Raw genomic sequence first — 5,124 nt, forward strand, 5'->3', positions numbered from 1 at the left:
CTGTTAGTTGGCACACTGCTACCTGCACACACAACTGCATTTGCGCTTTTCATACACACATTCATATATATAAACAGCGTAAAAATATAAATTCAAAATAAAACMAAATTTTCCTTCGCACTCTCACTGCACTCTGCGGTGCTCAGCGTCTTCGTAAGAGAGCGCATATACGCGGGCAGCGTYCATGCATCTTCGACCTGTAGGAGCGTTGCATTCTCCGCCATACTCAYGCCAACTCACGCATTTCCGTTGCACACATACACATACACTTAGCCAACCGCACTCCYATGCATGGCAATACAACTGTGTGGCATATCTGTAGGCTCATTCACGGTTCGCGCGTATATACAACGATATACATATATGTGCATTTGTACATATGTATTGCRTTTTTTTCATACATTTGAAGTTATTTTAAAAATTTCGTTTTCAGTTTCGATTCGCCTGCGAACGCGTTTGGCCGCGTCCACTCTAGAGCCGTGTGAATAAATTTTTGATTGGTGATTGATTGAGCGTGTGACCACGACACAGCAGCAACGAAAACGAAAAAAAATAGAGGACAGACATCGTAGACGCCAACGCCAAACAGTGCGGATGTGATGTGTGAACATGAGCGGCGGCAACACATGCAACAACAACAAGATAACGACGAGTATAATGTGATTAATTTGTCTAGAGCTAAATAAATTTGTTAGTTTAATTAGTTACTTAACCGGTATGTGCGTACGCGTGGCGCCGTTTTTAAACCGAGTCGCTCCGTCGTTGTTTTAACTGTGACTTGATTACTTGCCAAGTGTCAAACGTCAATAAAGACGGGCTTCGAAAATATTAAAAAATTTTTTTTTATATTATATATCCAAATACATGCATATAAATATGTACAATAAAGTGCGGGTGCCATATGTGAAAACTACAATTTCAAAACTTGCCACGAGTGAAAATTTACGAAGTCAATATGAAAATTAATTTCTTCAAAATAACAAAAAATAAAAAAAAAAATTGTAGAGAAATACATTTTTTTTTTTCAAAAATACCAAATTTTTTGTATTAAAAATAATTTTTTTTAAAAAAAAAAAAAAAAAAAAAAATAAATACAATTTTGTATTGAATTTTTTATTTCAAAATTACAAAAAAAAAAATCAGTTTTGTATCGAAAACTATTTTTTATAAAATTAAAAAAAAATATGTAAATCAAATTTCAAACATTATGTTAAGTCACACGCTGTCTCTTATACACATCTAGATGTGTATAAGAGACAGTTTTTTATAAAATTAAAAAAAAATATGTAAATCAAATTTCAAACATTATGTTAAGTCACACGTGTATTTAAAGTATTGTTTATACCCATCTCAAAGACTGTTTGAGTGAAACTTTTTTATATTTAATCACTAAGTAAAATCTGACATACATATGCACATACAAACAAACCAACATAAAAACACTTATAAGATAAGCAAGCCATACAGCAACAACGAAAAAGCGAGCAACTTATGCGTCTAGCTACTTCTAAAAAAACTTAAAAAAAAACTAAAAGAATTTTCCAAGATTTTTTATTATTTTCCAAAAAAAGAATTTCATTGAAAATGTAATTAAATTAATTTTTTTTTTTTTTAATCTCAAAAATATGCGTGGATTTAATATTATATAATTGTTTGAGCTCATAATTAAAAGAAAAATGCAAATTATATAAAAAAGAAAATATCAAAAAATAAATATTTTTTTATTAAAAATATTAAATATTAACAATTTAAGATAAAAGTGAAAAATAAAGAATATAAAAACACACACTTACATATACATATGCATACACGAACACATACACACACACAGTCAACGTAGACTTTTCGAAAGGCAGACAACCTTAAAMACATACACAAAATAGCAAACAAACGAATACAGTTATAAATATTCAAACACACACGCATATGCTCACATACTTAYATACATACATACATACGTACTAATGTAGGTACATACGTACTAATGTAGGCTCTCTATGAAAGTAAAGATAAAATAAAACGCTGTGCTCCCTATTTTCATTTTCGTTTCGCTACACATATAAACACAAAGCACACACGCCCAAACACATACAGTCGCTTTGTAAATATGTGACTATTACAATTTCAGTATATAAAACCATATCAGTAATTTTTTTTTATTACAAACMTACACACCGACATCATCAACATATTTACATAAAAACATTAAATTTCGCTCTTATTTGCAAGAGGCGCTCGGGAGACTYGCTCTTCAAAAACTCTCACTCACCGCAAAATTGCCACAACTGCTGCTCAGAACTCAGCTATGACACGTCCCGWTGCGGCGTCTCGCGTATTAGTTTGTTCTAACACAGAAGAAGCGGTTCTGAGGRCAAATCTATGGTTTTGATTTATAGCTTTCTAATATTTGAATTGATSGATTTTCGAAAMTTTTAATATTTATTGATAAATGAAGTGCTAGTATTTAGTAGATCTGAAGGCTCTGTCATAATTTCTGAAGAAAATGATTGTTCGTGGCTTAATCTGTATTTATGCTTTGGGTTTGAATTCACATATGAAAGCCTAAAGTTACTTTTGAAGGATTATATATTCTATGCGAATCTAAAAATTCAAAACATTAAATATTGTTGGAATGATTACCTGACCKTACCTATATTTCTAATAGCTTCGGTTAGGTAAACAGGTTGATATTTGTCAAGCCACGAATAATCTCCCCCCGGAGACCTAAATACGCCTTTTCGTTATGATGCAGAACTCCTAAGTATAGATCAGAAAACATTCGCATGTGGACATAGCACCTTGAGCCTGGCACAAATTTTCTGAAGGACTGACTCTCGGTTGTCTGTTTCAACCTTAGTATGACGAAATCAGTTAGTGAAGAAGAAAATGCCTAATGCTTCTGCTTAATCTTTCTCCGAGCAAAAAGTTGCAGTTAGTTAGAATAACTATCATTGCAATGGTGTGGACTTTGCAGAGAGAAAACATACCACTTAAGTTTCACGCTGAGCTCGCGTGAATCACATAGATCATACGACAGAACGCACGAAGACAGGGGAAGACTAGCTCGTTCTCAAGTTGTATGGATTTCGGTAAGCGTGACCTTTCTTGTAAGTTCATTGGCTTTATGAATTCCAACGATTCAGTTGTGAGTAGAAGCACAGAGAAATCTAACGTARCTTGATGCTAGACTATCCACTTTCTGATTATCATTGAGCTCACAGTCAGYGAGCTCTAGGCCTATATAGTCATCTGCTACCGAAGTGAATGCTTACTGCCCTGATAGAAGCTGTACTTCGGAAAAGTTATGTATATAGATATTCAAAGACAACAAAAACATTTTTAATAATTGGTTTCCGTTCTAATTTTACGTACCATCGAAAATTATTAAATTGTAAGATGATAAATATGTACTTATGTATAACCGGCTATGTGAGTGGTGCATATCCACCAGGATTTAAATCTAGTCAAGGACTGGCACTTCAACAAAAATTTTAAAGCAAACTTTAATGTTCTTTGCAAATTAGCATCGTTTCCGAACAACAACCTAAACCGGACCTAACTCTCGGAAGTGCTCTGGGTATATATATAATATTTGACCCAGGACAGTTACTTCAGCGCCGTTAATGGCGTTACAGAAACAGAAAAAATTGTTGTGGACTAGTTGAGAACGTTTCAGAACATTGTGTGCTTCTAAAAAAAGATCTTCTTTATAATAATGAAATTTCTATAAATATAAAAACTGTTCTACACACTCTGATTTTTCATTAAAAATTAACTTGTTTTTGTGCTGGCTCGCATTAAGTCTGAGAGAGAGGAATTAATTACTGCCCATCATTGTTCTGATAGCAACTGTTGCCGGTGAGAGTCGCTGTTGTTACTTTTATTTGCGCAGCGTTGCTCATTTTGTTTCGAMGGCGCAAATTCTTGCTCATATGAAGAGTAGCAGACATTAATCAAGAGAGCGCAGAGAGCAGTGTGCAATTCTAAAATCAAAAGGTTTGAAGAAGAGCATAGAAAGTGCCGGCAAGTGTCGGCCAGACAACTGGCCACAAAGGTTATAATTATGTATGTATGTATGTGTGTAATTAACCTCTTTGGCAGACACAATTCGGCAATTTACATAAATTATAAGTTTTGTTTATTTCTGGCCATAAAATCTCAGTATTTTTGAGAATATTAAAAAAATTGTTGTAAACAAAAATTTAGTCGCTCTTCTATCTCCCAAATTTCGGCCGCCTTTGTAATTCATTTTAACGCTGTTTTGTTGTTGCTTTTGTTGTTTTGACAACACACATAATTTCCGCCGACAATTTTTTTTACGGTTTTTGCTTCTTTTACATTTGGGAGCATACAGTTAAGAGTTACTTTTTGGGGAAGTCCAACTAGAAACTCAAAAACCAAAAACTCAAGCTCTTAAAAATTACATACATACCCAACATATGTATGTATAGAGGTATGCATATTTCGTACTCGTATTCCGTATTCGCATTTGGTTGCCATCGTCGTGTTACGTTGCGCCTCCAACATCATCATCATCATCATCACCACCATTATAATCGTCTCGGTCGTCGTCATCGTCGCTGTGGGGCCTGTTCTGTSCGCTGTGCGGCCCGTCTGTCTGCCAGTTAGTTMGCCAGTCAATGTTGACGCTACACGACGCTGCTCCACTCTGCATTGCTCCGCTCCGCTCGTTTTTCGCATTTCGCATATTTAATATTGGTCGCAAATACAATTCGCAATTATTCAATCGCGAGCAGCATTGCAGTGCGGATCCCCCGAAATTCAGTTAAAAAATATCCATACGTTTAGCGGTCTTTCGACTTCTCATACACAATTTATTTGACAGTTTTGAGTTTGACTTCGAGTTCTACATACAACCGTAAAACCAGTCGAGTATTGTGGTGTCTGTTGTCAGTGCTTCTTACAAAGCTGAAGTGTTGTTGGAAAATAAATATTTTCGAAATATTGTACCTTGTGTTGAGCGTTGAAAAATATAGTTTTTGAAATATGAAAAGAAAAGTTTTTGTTTTTGAAAATAAAATTTTTAAACATTTTTTTTTTTAAGCAGGAGGAATATTCTCGAAATATTGTATGATGTGTTGCTTATTGAAAAACAAAGTTTTT

The 5,124-nt window shown here is 34.3% G+C and overlaps 1 long non-coding RNA gene across 3 annotated transcripts in view; it reads left to right on the forward strand.

Annotated features, from left to right (window-relative positions):
* Positions 1 to 451: 451 nt before the first annotated feature.
* Positions 452 to 5,124, forward strand: part of LOC108967113 — a 56,531-nt gene continuing 51,858 nt past the window's right edge. Inside the window, exon 1 of one of the 3 annotated variants that reach the window (XR_001993236.1) lies at positions 452 to 659. This is a non-coding gene — a long non-coding RNA (uncharacterized LOC108967113). Of the gene's footprint in view, positions 660 to 4,490; positions 4,911 to 5,124 lie in introns of those variants that run through there. The other 2 variants (XR_001993235.1, XR_001993237.1) reach the window with 2 other exon arrangements.

Source organism: Bactrocera latifrons, unplaced genomic scaffold (assembly GCF_001853355.1).
Source record: "Bactrocera latifrons isolate USDA-ARS-PBARC rearing strain unplaced genomic scaffold, ASM185335v1 scaffold_178, whole genome shotgun sequence".
NCBI lineage: Eukaryota > Metazoa > Arthropoda > Insecta > Diptera > Tephritidae > Bactrocera > Bactrocera latifrons.